This window comes from Sciurus carolinensis, chromosome 9 (genome assembly GCF_902686445.1).
Source record: "Sciurus carolinensis chromosome 9, mSciCar1.2, whole genome shotgun sequence".
Classification (NCBI taxonomy): Eukaryota; Metazoa; Chordata; class Mammalia; order Rodentia; family Sciuridae; genus Sciurus; species Sciurus carolinensis.
Genome location: NC_062221.1, coordinates 8823208 through 8841044, shown reverse-complemented (window position 1 = coordinate 8841044; position 17837 = coordinate 8823208).

Sequence of the window (17837 nt, the reverse complement as noted above, 5' to 3'; positions counted from 1 at the left end):
AAGCAATACAAACAGCAGCTTAGTGTTGGGAATTAGCCCCAAATGCAGCATATTCCATAGGAATGTATTCCGTCCTTACGAGTTATTTCATGCTGCATGCCAAACACCAGAGCTATAAACAAGAGAATCATCAGTCTATCAAACAAAGTATAAACAATAATAAATTTTGGCCAGTATAAAGAATGAGAGCAGATCTCCTCAAGGAATGAATGATGTTTGGCTTTCTCATGATGCATGGCCTTTATTGAGTATCTATTACATGCCAGATGTGATTCCAATGGACATGAACATCTTGGACAATATTACACTGTCCTTTATCTCAGAAACAACATATCAAGACCAAGATTTAGAATAGTATTTCAGATATGTACCAAGATTTGTGTGTTCAAAGGGTCTAATTAAAATTTTTGACATGATCTTCATTATCTATATCTAACCAACAGTAACATAGTAGTGTCTCCGGGGTCAACTGAAAACATTCATGTTTATTTTTTGTTTTTCTTCTCTGTAGAGATGACCTTTGTGTTGTGCACTTAAATATTTGATCCTTGTAGAGAAGTAACCCAGATGGTTCTAGAGAGAGATTGCTACATTACATTCAAATTAAAATACAACTGTTTTATATATTTTGTGTGTATATTTTCCTCTTTTAAATAGAAATATCAGAAAATTGGAATAGAATCTAAGGTCAGTTAAAATGGGAAATTCATGTTCCTTCAAGTATTTGGATTGAATCTTTGACCTTATTCTTACATTTGGACTGTGATGTTCTCTCCAAAAAATCAGAACAAAAAGAAGTCAAATAAATTCAGGGGGACAATTTTCTTGGCCTGAAAGAAGAATCTCTTGAACACACTTATACAAGTAGGATGAATAAGAAATCTGTGTGAATTAGTGATTGAGAAAATTATGATGAATTTGACTATTCTCCAGTGTGCAGGAAAGGCAAATGGACTTCTGTTTGTGAACCTGGATTAATTTATAGGATACAAATTCCAATTCACTTTTTCTCTCATCATCTAATAGTCATTGAGTCTTTTGTGTCCTTTTTTTATATTTGTATAGCTCTCTTCATTTGTAATGGTGCTTTTCTACTTAAACCTAAAAGCAAATGTGACAACTATTCAGAAAATTTGAATAGATATTATATTTGATAGATATAGCAATAGAGAAACCTTTGCAATTTCTCAAAATGGGCATCAGGAATGATCCCAGCAGGAAACAGAATTTACCCCAAATGGTCCAACAAAGATTGTAAGATTTTTAAAAGCCTTACAGAAAAGAAAATAAGTGACAGCAAGTGTATAGACACTAATAGAAGAGGGAAGTTTTAACCACATGGGAAGAAATGGCAGGAAGACATGGCGGCCCTGGAACCTAGCAAGGGCTGCATTGCACAGAAGGAGCCTTCCAGGGGGAAATTAGAGACATGGAAGTGAGGAAATGCTGTCAGAGACTCAGTGCCAAAGCAGAGAGGGAGCCATTGATAAAACCTCCTCTCCCCCAGACCTCCTCATCCTATTAGTCAAATGCATAAGACACCAAAACTAGAAGCCAATCCAACCTACTGCTGGCCAAATTCAACCAGAAGCTAACCAGGAAGAAGACCAGGGAATGTCCTCAGTAGGGTCAACGTCCCAAGGAACAGAGCAAGACAGAGGACAGAGCATGAATGTGGAAGGTCATTTCAGGTGCAAATGACAACTAATTAGTATACCTAACAAACCCTTTAGAGTAAAGACACAAATTGGAAATATAAACAATGTGTTTGGGAAGGTTCACTGAGCAACAGCATGAAAAGTGAAAGTATTCAGACTGTAATAAATTGACTGATTTAAAGCCTGCATTCTTTCCTATTAGGATTTTTTGTCTACAAAGTATGACCCTATGTTTGGGGATAAAGAATAAAAGTCTCGAAACAAAGTGTAGATGTTATATCTCTTAAAATAAATTAGACTTGAAAATTGTTATTTCTGTATGCCCTGAGACCCAGTTATTCCATCCCAAGTAGATGTCTTTGAGAAATGTGCAATGGAGACAGGTCCAAGAATGTCCACTCTAAGACTATTGGTAATAGCCAAAATGGCAGTCCAGATGCCTGCTACAATGGCATGCAAGTGCCAGGGATAATCCTTCTGTGAAATATCCTATCAGGTGAAAATTAGAAAATGAGAGCTATTCACAGCAACATGGAAAAGTCCTACCAATGTTATGTTGAGCAGAAGATGGAGGTAAATCTGTTAACAGCATGCTCTCTGCATATGAAGTTTAAAAACTATACTTCTTGGATTTATCCATATGTAGAAAAAGTATACAGAAAAACAAGAAAACAAATACCATAAAACTGAGCATAAAGACATCTCTATTTGGAATGCAGGGAGGTATTACATAAAACAGGCATCTGAGAAGCATCCGATCTGGCAATGATTTTTTTTTTTTTAACTTGGATGGTGTTTACATGGACGCTTGCTTTGTAAGTATCTAATGCTGTGTGTATTTGATCTGCTCTTCTATATACATGCAATATTTCACAATAAAAATGACTTAAAATTATTACCTGAGTTTCTGTTGTTCGAAAATTTTGCATTTCATAATGAGGATCTTTCTTGGTAATTAAATACATAATCCCTTTCCAGGAAACTTTAGTCTTTGAAATGATTTCCTTTCATTTCTAATCTTTAATTATAACACTCATCAGATCCAATAAATTAAGAGGAAGATTCAAAACATTTTGTTTCTGCAATCTCCACAAAGTTCATATTAGGTGTACTGCCATTGAGGAATACAATTTGTCCCCACATCACGCATGCCATGCTTTTTTAAAGAAGAGGAAACAGAATCAAAAATATACCTGATGGTTTGATCTCAAAAAAGGGAATTATAGTATGAAAATACCATTAAATAATAATTAAAATGACATCAGCATGTTCAAGATGATAGATAGATAGATAGATAGATATAGATAGATAGATAGATAGATAGACAGATAGATAGATAGATGATCAATAGATACAAAATTGGCTTCTGGTTGACCGGATTCAGGGTAGGGTCAAGGTAAGTGACAGGAGAAGCATCCTCAGGGATCTCTGGGAGAGAGTCAGGCCTGGGAAGGAGGGAAAAGTCTTACCAAAATTAAATGTAAATTGGATTAGGAGCCTGATTAAAGCTGTGAAATAATTTATTCATAGAATAAACTATTCTTCCTACAACGTATTTGACTCCTAGTCCTTGAAATTTAGAAAAGTGCTGCTACATCTTGACATTGCTCTCCTTTAATAACTAAGCATATTAGAGAGGTGACTTCCCATCATAGGGCAGTAAGAAATATTTCAATGACAATGTGCAGGTCCTGAGTGATGCCCTTCTCTGTCACTGGCCCTAACCTTTTATTGTTAGACAGAACGCATTCTGCAGCTGTGCTAAAGTTTCCTTCTCACGATGCGCTTTTCTCAAGACCTAACGATGTTTGCATGTGCACTGTTTTTATACCTGCTCATCTTTCCACCTTTCCTTGTTAGCACATGCAAGGGCTCATGCCAGTGAAGGGCTTAGTCATTGTTGCACCGAGGGGGTAGAGTAGCCCAATAAGAATGCAGGGGTCAGTTGCTTCTTGGCACATTAGGCAGCATAGTCTCCAAGCCACTCTGATGAATGGAAGCCCTAGCCATATTCAAACTGCAGGGAGAATTTAGTTTTCAACACTACCGCTTGTATTTCCTTATTATTCTTAGATTGTTTCTCTATGACAGTGTTCAAGGGTTTTGAAAATGGAGGGGGAAAAAAAAAAGAAAGCTTGGAGTGGTTAATATTAACATATATTTCAGCATGGATTTTAAAAAGCTCTCTTCGTTATATTTCAACTACTTGCACACATTCCTTAGTCTCAAGCAAGTTTTTTTGGTTTTGTTTTTGTTTTTTTGCACTCTCAGAAATATTCCATTTGCCAGAGCAGCTACGAGCTAGAAAGGAATGACCACGTTAAGACAGTTATCTTACAAATAACGTCACCAAAGCAGGTCCCTATGTGTGCACAAGTAGGCGTTACCTAAACACAGGCATGTGCCTAAGAGCTGGAATTCAATTTTCAACTTTAAACTCCTCTGTCAAACAGAATGATTTTAAGGATCAAATTAAATTCCTCTTAGCCTTCTTAGAAGATTAATTTTAATTCCCATTAAAATTCCAATAATGTTTTTCATAGAAATAGAAAAAGCAGTTATGAAATTCATAATTTGGAAAAATAAGAGGCCCAGAATAGCCAACACAATCCTTAGCAAGAGAAGTAGTGCAGGAGGCTGCACAGTACCTGACCTTAGATTATACTACAGAGCTATAGTAACAAAAATGGCATGGTATTGGCACCAAAACATGCATGAATACCAATGGTACAGAATAGAAGACACAGAGAACTATCCACATAAATACGGTCATCTTGTACCAGACAAAGGTGCCATAAACATATATTGGAGAAAACACAGCCTCTTTAATAAATGGTGCTGGGATAACTGGAAATCCATATGTAGTAGATTGAAATTGAAACCCTATCTCTCATCCTGCACAAAACTCAGTCAATGTGGATGAAGGGCTTAGGCATTAGACCAGAGACCCTGCTTCCACTAGAAGAAAAAATATGCCCAACTCTCCATCATGTTGGCTTAGGAACCGAATTCCCCAACAAGATCCTAAAGCACAAGAAGTAAAATCAAAAATCAATAAATGGGATGGAGCCATACCAAAAAGATTCTTCACACCAAAGGAAACAATTGAGAACATAAAAGAGAGCCTGCAAAATGGGAGAAATTTTTTACAACCTGCTCAGATAGAGCATTAATCTCCAGGATATATAAAGAACTCGAAAAATTTAACACTGAAAAAACCAAATAGCCCAATCAATAAATGGGCAAAGAAATTGAACGACCACTTCACAGAAGAAGAAATACAAATAGGAATGGTCAACAAATATATGATAAAATGTTCAACATCTAGAAATTAGAGAAATGCAAATTAAAACTATACTGAGATTTCATCTCACTCCTGTCAGAATGACAATTATTAAGAATACAAGCAACAATAAATGTTGGTGAGGATATGGAGGAAACGGTACACCCATTCATTGCTGGTGGGACTGAAATTGGTGCAACCATTATGGAAAGCAGTATGGAGATTCCTCAGAAAACCTGAAATGGGACCACCATTTGACCCTGTTATCCCACTCCTCACCTTATACCCAAAGGACTTAAATCAGCATGCTACAGTGATCTAGCCACATCAATGTTTATAGCAGCTCAATTCATAATAGCCAAGCTATGGAACCAAACTAGGTGCCCTTCAACAGATGAATGGATACAGAAAATGTGATCCTTATACACAATAGAATATTACTAAGCTATAAAGAAGAATGGAATTATGGCATTTGCAGGTAAATGGATGGAACTGGGGAATATCATGCTAAGTGAAATAAGTCAGTTCCAAAAAATCAAAGTCTGAATGTCCTCTCTGATATGTGGATGCTAACCACATATCAAGGGAGGATAGGGAAGGAAAGAACAGAAGTTCATTGTATTAGACAAAGGAGAATGAAGGGAAAGGAGTAGGAATGGGAATAGGGAAGACAGTGGAATGAATCAGACATAACTTTCCTTTGTTCCTGCATGAATATAAGACCAGTGTAACTCCACATCAGGTACAACTGCAAGAATGGGATCCAAACTCGAATGGATGCATTCCATGCATGTATAATATGTCAAAATACACCCTGCTGTCATGTACATCTAAAAAAACCAAGTAAAAAGAAGCAGCTCCTTTATCTAAAAACTAAAAAATATAAAAGACAAGTGACTTTAATCTCAATAAACAGGATTAATTCATTTGAATAAACCAAAATCCCTTTCCCTTCGATTGTTATTTAAATTTCTGTTTCCTTCCCTGTCAAACCTCAGGAAATCTCTACACTTATTCTGCCAACCCCTAATTACTCTCTAACTGATTACAATGGGGTATCTGCCCTTCCACCCTACTAAAACCACTTTTTCTGAGTCACCAACTATTTGCAAGACACAGCAATATTTTGGGGTGCTCATGTGTTGAATCGGACACGTAACAGCCCTATTTAAAGCAAGAAGCAAGCCACAGTCCACTTCCTGATTTCCTATGGTCCAGGAGCTTAGACTAGTTTTCACAGTTTTAAATGGTTACAACAATCAAAAGAACAATACTTTATGCCATGTGAAAATTATATTAATTAAATCTCAGTGTCCACAAATGAAGCTTGATTGGAACATAGCCAAAACTATGAGTCCATCAAATGACTGCACCATGGACGCAGAGTTGAGCTTCTGCCACAGGACAGGGTAGTCAGAGAGTCTGAGCTATTGACTCTGTGGCCCTTTACAGAAGATGGGTACCAATGCCAACTCCCTCCAGCTGCGTTTTGTGATGCATTTTCTGCAAAAGTTTCTACCTGTCTGATCAGTCTTGCTCAGTTGCCATGATGATTCAAGAAGGTCCTATATGCAAAGTACCTAAGGCAGTATCTGTCTCATGGTTCACTTGTGAATTGCTGTCCACTGGCGTCCTGGCTTCTCCACCTCCGCCCGTCCCTTGGTGCCTGGGATCACAAGGTTCCATCTTGGTTTCGGCTCTCCTCATTCCTCACACTCTGATCTCATTTCCTGCAACACCCTCAAGCATCGTCTACTTGCCGAGATCTCCCAAAGTCAGTCCAGTTTCTGCCTCATTTGGATGTCCTTCAAGGAAAAAAAAATTAGCACATCCAAATTAAACATGTCCTTCCTCTAAAATTTGCTCCATTTTTTTGCATTCCAGAGCTCAGTGAATAGCAGTCATCTACCCAAACTTACATCCCCAAACCCACTTGCTTTCTGCTCCCCTTCACCCTTCCTAGCCAAGCAGTCCGTGAATCACTTCCCCAGCATTTCTGATGCTGTCCCACCATCCATAGAGCCACCCCTTGAAGCCCTCTGCATTTCCCTTCTGGAATATCTGACTCTTCTTTCTGCCAGCAGTCTGGTTGTTTTCCAATCTATCCTCCACGTTCCAATAGAGTTAGCTGCCATCTTCCTATACAACCGGTGGGGTCGCAGGACTCTTTCAATGACCTAGTGATTATCACTGCCCACAGGATATGGCCCAAACACTTGAACCCAGCCTTTCACAACTCATTCATTCCCTCAGTCAATGTTTATTGAGCATCTATTACATGTTTAGCACTGTGCCAGAGTGTGAGTTGAGCAGTAAAGAAGACCAGCATGTTCTCTTCTCTTATGGGGATTTCAGCCCATCAAAGGTGATCAATATTAAAGTCATAAATAGTGCAGAAACTAGAGAATGAAGGATGGGGGGCAGAGTCAGAAAATAATTGCAACAATAACTATTCTAATCTTAAAATAACAAGGGGGAGATCCAGGAAATTACCAAGCAGCAAGCATGAAGTTAAGAATCATTCCACCCAAATCGCAAAGTCAGATTTTCATAGCGTCACCTGCAAATGTAGTGGTCTCTGACTGGAGGACCCTCACCTTCAAGGCATGGCCCAAATCCTACCTCCTCTAGCGTGGGGAGCTGCCCCAGCTTGTGTCTGTGACAGTTCATCCTAGACTTCCAGCTCATCTGTTATTCAGACACAGCATTATGAAGCCTCCCTTATCTTGCCACCCTAGATTATGATCTTCTTATACTCAGGGGCTATGTCTTATTGATTCCCCCATGACTAACCCAGTAAAAACTCTAGCTTGTTTAATTAATTAATTGTGTCCCTTCTGTGACTCAGGCCATAAATTGATTTATATCTATACTATTATAATAACAAATAGTTGATAAAAGAAAATCATAGAGATATTTAAAGACATAACAAGTTGCTCTTGGATACTAATCTAAAGAAAATAGTACTTTATTAATTTGCATTTTTAAGTAACAAATTTTAATATCATGAGTTTTCTCATATCAGTCACAAAAAGTCATGTGCTTTGTCAAAAAGGCTTATTTAGCTATTAAAACTCAATTTTAAGGCACCTTTTTTTTTAAATTTTAGCATACTCAAAGCATACATTAGTGACATAAAAATCTCTTTGCTAATAAATTTCAAGAGTAATATCCTCAAAATGAAATATGTGATTTATATGAATAATATATATACATTTTATAGATATTCAAGTCATAAACAATGCAGAAAATAGAAAATAAAGGATGGGATACAGAAAGAGTCAGAAAATAATTATAATGATAACTATTCCAATCTTCACAATATGCCAAAGTGGAGATCCAGGAAATTACCAAGCAGCAAACATCAATACTAGGGAAGAATAAGAACAAATAATAATAGAAGTGATCAGGAAGTACTTAAGCAAGAACAATTTAATGAGCAGCTAGCAGCAGGAGTTCACATAGATTGTGGAATCCAAACCAGTCAGGAAGGGCGAGAACCGGGAGTGCACGCCAGAGGAGCGTGAGTTTGTCTATTTTAAATTATACCAATGGCAATGTGAAAAAGGGTCAAGAATTAAAACAGTCCTATGAGGATAAAGATAAAATTAACTCTCGGCTCGTACACCAGAAGAAACAGTCCTTTAGTGAAATACAGCTCTCGGGAAGACACCTTGAACCCAGTTAGGCCTCCACCACGGGATTCCAAGTGGTGGGTGCCGGTGCCTCAGCCCATCTCCCCACTGACAGGTGCACAAATCCAGCTAACGAGTGGTTTCCAAGCCAGCCACGTCTGACCTGCCCATCCAGGCCTTCTCTGTGAACAACGCCAGGATGGACACTAGACTAGGTAAAGCCCTGAAAGCAGCTGTTAGCTATCGGGGGTGACAGGTGAGTGTAATGAGTTTTCCTTCTCTAAAGATAATTCATATGTAAGGTTTCAAAACAGGGAAGACTTTAAACTTGACTCTGGGGTCAAGTTAAAATTGTTACATGGGCCTTAGGCAGCTTCGTTTATGAGAAGCCATCTAAAAAAGCGGAGTGCAGGCCAGCTCCAACAGCTCTGCTCTAGAAAGACCTGCCTTCCACTGAGCAGTGAGGATCCTCTGCTTGGATGAGGAATGGAAAACCCAACCAGCTGGGACATGCGTGTGCTCTGGCCCACACAGGCATGCTCAAGGTGGCTAGGGGCCAAAGAAGTGTCGGCCAAGTGGACAGTCTGATAGCACGACCTCCACAGTAGGTAAAGGACAGCCAGCACTATTGTCTGAACAAACTATAAGACAGTACAGAAGGTGCCACCCACCAAAACTGAACCAAAGAAAGGAAGAGGGTAGAAATGCCTGCATCGCTTGGTAAAGACACAGCAGAAGTATAACCCAAGCTGGGGCAGGCGACCCAGCCTTTCCTCGGCCAGCTGAATTCAAGCACAATTTTACAAATGTCACTCATTTTTCAGAATTTTTCATCTGCAAGTCTGTTGATTTCTTTACATGGGTCAAAATACATATGCTTCACGATCCTAGAGTCCTAGCTTGTTCTTCCCTGGTGCTTCACTTTTCAGTACCTTCTCTTCCTGTGTAATTCTTCCTTCTTCTAAAGTTAAGTGTTTTAGAAATTGATGCAACTCTATAAATGCCAGGTCCTCTGTACAGAGCATGATGCATTTATTCAGTGATCATAAATAATGATGCTTGTAGTTTTAAAACATTCACATATAACAATTCTGCCAGGGATTCTGTAGTATTTTTCCATTCTTTCCCGTTATCTATCAACATTTTAATTAGAGAATGTAGTGACCTTGACATTTTTAGAAAGTGAAAGTAATTCAACATTAAAGTGATCCATCTTTTACTACATTTTATGTCCTCTTTAAGGTTAAAAACATTCTCATTCCTATTAGTTTTCTCCTCTTTCCTCATGAATATTTAAATACTTTTTAAAACAGTTAACTCATATTAATAACATTTTACTTAGACAAAAACACTTAACTGTTAGATTTTTTTTCTAAGCCTCTAGAGAGTCTATCAGCTTTACCAGTTTATTGGATAATACTTAAAATAGTCTCAAGTTCTAGCGAATCACAGAACCTTACAAATGGTTCATTACATCTCTGTAAATAAAGCTTGATAAGAAATAGAAATCCTGAGCAATGATCTTGGAAGTTTATAATTTTTTTTAAAAGGTTAAATTTGTAAAAGGTAGAAGATGAGGATAAAGCTGGCATTCCCTCATTCTACATAATCATTTCTGATAGTATACTATGTAGATAATTGAAATAAATCTCATGAAAAGTAGACGTTCCTCAGATACACAGTATGTAAAACTCAGCTGTATTTATGAGGCTTGCTACATTGTCCCCATTCTCGAATATTCAGCAATTCTGGGTTTCAGTCAAATTTATCTCTTTCTCCACATTTCTGTAAAGTTATTTAAAGCAGGGATACAAATTTTAGTAAAGTCATTGTGTAAGTAGATTTCTATAACATCAAAAGGATAAGGATTTCTTAGCGACTATTTGAATTTTGGGCAACATGTATGTGTAGAATTACTGGAGTTAATTTAAAAATAGCTAGTATTTATTTATCCCTAACTATAGACCAGGCACAGTTATATTTATTTTACCTATATTAACTCATTTATCCTCATTCACATCAAGTCCTATTATTAGTCACATTTCACTGATAACTATAACTGAAGCACAGTTTAAATAACTTGTCCAAGTTCACACACATAGCCAACAGGATTCTAGAAATCCTTCTTTTAAGTGACAGAAGCTATCAGGCTACCTGCTGGCTTGGCCAAGCTATCCCGGTGGGTCTTGAAGGAAAGAAAACCAACTCGAGGTCTCTGGCCTCCTAGTTAACATTTCTCCCCATTAACTCATGCTACCCTTATATTTTCAAAACCAGAGCACAAAGTCCAAAGGAGAAAGCAGTAACTTTGGGCAAATATGGAAAGGAAAGTTAAGAAACTGCAATTTGATCTGAATCTTTGAGGACAGACAAGTTTTCGTACAGCAAAGATGGGAAGGGGTCTGAAGGTGAGTCTGGAAGGGTAAAGGGTGAAGGTGGAGAGTAGCACCGAGAAGGGAATCTAGTGATGGGGGAGGGGTGTGTGAGAGCAGCTCAGGTGAGCTGGGATAAAATGGGGCTGTCCTAGCAAATTTTTGCAAATGGTTTTTAATTTTCTTTACTGATGGTGCTTGGAAATAACTTCTCCTTTTTAAAAATATTTTTTTAATTGTAGATGGACACTATACCTTTATTTTATTTATTTATTTTTTTAATGTTGTGCTGAGGATTTAACCCAGTGCCTCACACATGCTAGGTAAGTACTCTACCACTGAGCCACAACCCCAGACCCTTAGTAAATTCAAAGTTCATAAAGCTTAAGAATTTCTTTTGAGAAAAAAAATTTAGGGCAAGGAAAATATGGAGAAGGTTCTCTATTTTTTTTCTTTGTCATAGCAGAAGTGGCTCCTATGGGCATTCCATTTTATGATCTCCAGTCGCTGTGCGGTGAGTTCGCTGGAGTCTGCATGGATAGACTAACTGATCAGTGGAACCCAGTGGGCTCTCTGAGACAGTGAACTAAGATCTATGCAGGAGCAGACGAGGTGATGTCTGCCAGAGGATCCATCTCAAAAGCCGGCCTTGATTCTCAGCATCTCTTCAGTAGGACAGACTTCCAGATAGGAACACTCCTGAGCACAGTGAACACTTACATATGTTTTAGCACCCTTTAGCAAGCAAATACCAGGTACTGAGTCGCCACAAAATATGGGCGAACCAATCGTACATTTGAAATCAGGCAAGTGCCCTATAATACACACCTGAGCACCCTCTCAGGACTGAAGCCAGTGGGCCTTCAGGTGTGTCGTCAGCCAGAACTGTCCACAAAATTCCACCCATGAGCCCGCTTTCCAAACAGTTCCTTGCTAACCCCTGCCTTCTTGTTCATCCTGCTCATTTTCTGTAGTGTCTTAAAAAAACTCTGGACAATAAGCAGAAAAAAAAAAAAAATATATATATATATATATATATATATATTCAGAAATAGCTACTGTTAGCATTTCAGTGCATTTAGTTTTTTGTATACATATGTGTGTGGCTATAAAACACACATATGTTCTATACAATATGGATAATAGTATACATATTATTTCATTAGCTAATTTATTTAACTACCATATCATAAATATTTTCCATATCATTGAATATCTTTCCACCTTATTTTGAATGACTAAAAACTATCCTGGATGTAGCATAACTTATTTAAACAAACCTCCAGGGAGGGAACATTAAAGTTGCTTTCAATTCTGTACTATGATATAAAATAGTATGCAAAATATCCTGTGTGTAAATCTTTGTATATATCCATGATTGCTTTCAGAATAATTTCCCAATTGATGAGGATCCACAACAATATATATGAGAGAGCTGACTTCCTCCCACCCCAGCAAAAACAGAATTCTGAGGTGATCCTCTTTTCTTTTGAATCTTTGCTCATTTTATAGATAAAAAGGCATGGCTTTAAATAACATTTTTATTATTGGAAAGAGTAAACTTTTTTCACGTTGATTGGGCCTTGCATTCCTTCTTTTGCATGTCCTGTTGAGTCATTTGCAGATGGTCCAGCTCTGACCACAGCCCTGGCCTCAGCACAAGCAGGGCTCTGGGGCTGTCCCTAGTCCTTTAGCATTGTGAGGGCAGGCTTGTCCTTCAGTGGGTTCACACTGCCAGAAAAACAGGGAGAGTGCAACCAGATCCCACCTCACGCAGCACAGCCAGAAAGGAAAGAGAAGGACAATAGTAAACAGGACTCCATTCATATCACGATTTCAAAATGTAAACACTAGAAACACATTAATCAGAGAAATTTCAAGTTTTATTCCTCTTTAAAAAAAAAAATCAGTATTACGGTTTGAATGTCAGGTGTCCCCAAAAGCTCACGTGTGAGGCAGGGTTCAGGGGGGAAATGATTGGGTTGTGAGAGCCTTAGCCCAATCAGTGAATTAATTCCTGATGGGATTAACTGGGTGGTAACTGGAGGCAGGTGGTGTGGCAGGAGGAGGTGGGCACTGGGGGTGTGGCTTTGGGGTATGTATTTTGTATCTGGAGAGCGGAGTCTCTTTCTCTTTCTGCTTCCTGATCACATGAGACACTTCCCTCTGCCACACTCTTCCGCCATGACGTTCAACCTCACCTGAGTCCTAAGGAGCAGAGCTGGCTGTCTATAGATTGAGACCTCTGAAACCGTAAGCCCCCAGTTAAACATTTCCTGCTCTAAAATTGTTCTGGTCAAGTCCTTTAGACAAAATGGTGAAGAAGCTGACTGAAACGATCAGCAAGCCAGTATATCCCTGAAGAGCAAGAAAAACTGCATGCTTCTCACTGAAAATAGCTATGATCCATTAAGCACTGACTGAGTACAGAGCACAGTATCTGGAACTTTTGCAAATCCTCATTTTCTTAACCCTGGCTAAAGGGTAAGGAATATTGCTACTCTATGTGTTAAAAATCAATATCAGAGGGCAAATATGTCCAAGTACCCAGGACTAATAAGTAGCAGAATTAGGCTTCAAACCTCTGTCTCTGGTCACAAATCAGTATCTTTTACCAAAGGATGAATGTGCAGAGTTGCAGTCTGCCTTATCTGAAATGTTTAGGACCAGAAGTGTTTCCAATGTTTGAATTTTGGAATATTTCACATACATAATGAAATATCTTGGGGATGAGACTCAAGTCTGAACAGGAAATTATTTATGTCTCATGTATAACTTACATAGCCAAAACATAATTCTAGACAATATTCTTAAAACCTTTTGTGCATGAAACAAAGTTTCGTTTTGAGGAACTTTCCATATGTGTTATCACGTCAAAAAGTACCAAATTTTGAATCATTTAAGATTCTGGATTTTCAGATTAGGGATGCTTGACTTGTAGTAGAAAAGTCCAGAGGTTTAGCCACAGCATTGTTGGACCAATTCATCACAGTAACAACGAAGCTATTGATTTCTTGGAAGCTTCTCCTTCTCATCTGCTTGCTTCTGTTGCCATAATATCCCTGGGAATAAACCCCACCCTTTTGGAAGATCCCTCCAATACAGCACTAACTCTCTAAGAAATCTCCAGCCCTCAAAACTATAATCACATCTCAAACTAAGTTGGGATTTAGTGCAGGAGCGACTATGGTTAGTGATTCACAGAATCAACTAGATTTAAAAATATGACCATCTCCTGAAACTTGGACCATGATCACAAAGGCATTTCCTATTTTCATCCTCAGACCCTGAAGGCCGTTTGCCACCCACATCTGGCTTTTCTACAAAAGGTAAATGGTCACAAACATCTCTGATGCTCCAAGGTGCATCTCCAAGAGGGTCCAATTTCAAATCTGAGCAGAGCAATAAATGAATACCTAGGAGAAGCTTGACACGGGACAGAGGAGGCAGATGCGCAGGGTCTTTCTCCACTCACAGTAGGGGTACAGTGACCACCAGGGGTTTCCAGGCCACTCTCCCCAGCCCACTCCTCCTGTGGAGGGAAGGAAAAGCCAAGGTTTTTATCTCTGTTTTCCCATCACTTAGCATAGCAGCAAACACAAAGAAGCTCAATAAACATTTGCTAAATAAATATACCAGGAGAGACAAGAGAAAGCTGTTAGTCACAAGGAGGTGTCACGTAACATCAAGTATTATCAGCCTACACATTCTTGACTACTGATAGGCAGGGGGTTCACCTCCAAGACAGTGTTGACTGTTTAAAACAGGATCTGCTCCAGCCCAGAAATCAGCACTGAGGCAAGAAGAAGAAAGGTGGCCAGAATCCTACAAAAAGTCCTAAAAGTCCCCCGTAACTTCACCCTTTCTCTTTTTCTTTAAACTCCTGTCTCTGAAGGGTCCCTCCCCTTGTCATGGCCGGGGTGGGAAGGGGTAGCTCTTCTCCTGTGCTAGGTGCCTCAGGAGTAGAGTGAACTGCTAAGGCCCAGCCCTGTCTCAGAGGTTCATCTAGTGGAGAAGGCCATGCTGTTCCCCTCCTTGGTCAGCACCACTAGGACCCAGGGAATGTGACTTTTTCAGCTTTGCGTTCCCACCAAGTTCTCCTGCAGAAAACTGCTCATTATGTGCGCCATGATTACAGTCATCTGACATTGCAGAGCCAGGCACAAAGGCAGGGCCTGAGCTCCTCTGCTCTCTGCAGAAACCAACGTCGGACACCCATGCCTCGACTTCTCTACACAGATTTCATACTTTGCATTTGTAAAAAGTTTTATGAACGAGTATTCCACATACAATCCACCCACTCAGAGTGCACAGTTCACATGTTTCTAGTATATGTGTTAAATTGTGCATTCACCATGAAACCTAACTAACATTTTCATTGCCCTAAGAAGAAACCCTAAACTCACTTTCAGTCAACACCATTCCCTCCTGCCCTCTCCTCCTTAGCCCTCGGCAACCAAAATTTTACACGTGTGTCGAATTCTCTACATTCTACAAAATGCCTTTCCTGAAATGAAATGATTCTCAGGTGGTCTTTTATGACTGGTTTCTTTTCAAGGTTCATCCATGTCTTAACATGTACTTGGATACCTTTTAACTGCCAAGTAATATTCCATGGATACTTCACATTCTCTCTAGTCACTAATCAGTTGATGGACATTTGACTAGTTTCTGCCTTGGGGCTTTTATGAAGAAAGGTGCTACAAATTTTCCTATCTATGTATTTTTGTGGGCTTGTGATTTTATTTCTCATGGATATATATGTCAGAATGGAATTGCTGAGTCATATAACTCTGTGCTTAAACTTTGAGAAATTGCCAAAGTGTTTGAAAAACACTTTGAAAAGTGGTTACACCATTTTGTTGATTCCCACCAACAATATACCTGAGCTCCAATTTCTCCACTTCCTGACAAGTACTTACTATCTTTAGCCATCCTAGTTGGCACAAAATGATATCTCATTGTAGTTTTGATTTCATTGTCCTGATGGCTAATGATGCTAAGTCTTTTCATGTGCTTGTTGACCTTTTATCTGTCTTCTTTGGAGAAATGTCTAATCAGATATTTTACACATTTTTTTTAATGCATGATTACTTATGTTACTGAGTTGAAAAAAAATCTTTATATATTCTGAATGCAAGTTCTTATAAGATACATGATTTGCAAATATCTTCTTATATTCTGTGGATTTTTTTCCTCTTAACTTTGGTATTACCTGTTGAAGTACAGAAGTTTTTCATATTGATGAAACCCAACATCTCTTTATATTTCTTACACCTACTACTCAACTATCACTAAACGCAGGTACAGTTTTTGCTGTATATCTGAAAAGACTTGCATAACTCAAGGTCACAAAGTTTTATTCCTATGCTCTCTCTTAAGAGTTTATAATTTTAGTTCCCACATTTAGGGCTATGATCCACTTTGAATTCATATTTGTGTGAATACTTGTTCATAAAGCTTTTTACAAATGCAAGAGATCCAACTTCAGTCTTTCAATGTGAGCCACCAGTTGTTCTGAAACCATTTTTTTTTTTTTATTCCACCATTAAATGTTAGTGTATGGACTCAACTCTATACTCTTTTTTCACGCATATATCCCTATGTCAGTACCAACACTGACTTGGTTCTTGTAGCTTTGTAGTACATTCTAAAGCTGGGAAGTGTGAGTCCTCTAACTTTGTTCTTTTTCAGAATTATTTTCACTATTCTATGTGGCTTGCACTATCCCATGAATTTTAGGACTCCCTTGCTAATTTCTGTAAAAAAAAAAAAAAAAAAAGAAATGCTTATCAGGATTTTGTTCTGGATTGTGTTTAATTTGTAGATCATTTGGGGGTAACCTCATTTTTGTAATATGAGATCTTCCAATATATGAAAATGGAATGTGATTCCATTTATTTAGAGTTAATATAATTCATTTCAACAATGTTTTTGGTACAGTTTAGGGAACATATTTTGTACATCTTGTGTTATTCAGTACTGGGAAATGAACTTCAGGCCTTGCCTGTGCTAAGCATGCTCTCTCCCCTAGAGCTACGTCCCCGGCCACTTCTATCCTTTTGGTTAAATTTATTCCTAAGCACTTTTATTCCTTGGTCTATTGTAAATGGGATTATTTCTTTCATTTTTTTTGATTGTTCATTGCTACTATATCCAAATACCACTGATTTTTCTGTATTGATCTATATTCTGAAACCTTCCTTATTTATTAGTTCTAAAAGTCACGTCTATTTTTCTGTTTTGTTTGGTTTTGTTTTCTTGGTTGCTTAGAGTTTTCTAATTATAAGATCATGTCATGTGCAAATACAAATAGTTTTTCTTTCTTTCTTATCTGGATGCCTTTCATTTCTTTTTCTTGCCTAACTGCTCTGGTTATGGTGGTGCACACCTGTTATTCCAGCGACTTGTGAGGCTGAGGCAGGAGGATCTCGAGTTCAAAGCCAACCTCGGCAACAGCAAGGCGCTAAGTAACTCAGTGAGACTCTGTCTCAAAACAAAATACAAAATAGGGCTGGGGATGTGGCTCAGTGGTTGAGTGCCCCTGAATTCAATCCCTGTTACCCACCCTCCCCCGCAAAAAAACTACTACAAAGTTGCAAAGTGGGAAGATCAGACATCTTGTCTTGCTCCTGGTCTTAGACACAAATCTTGTTCTGGGTAGCATAAGATTGTTGAGCAACATTAACTATGATGTTAGGGAGATTCACAAAGATGGACTTTCTTCTTTGGGGAAGTCCTTTCTCTTCCTCGTTTGTTGAGTATTTTTATCATGAAAGGTTGTTATATTTTGTCAAGTGATTTTTTTTTTATTTTATCTTATTGATGTGATGATATGGGTTTTGTCCTTTGTTCTGTTGATATAGTTTAACACATTAATTCATTTTGG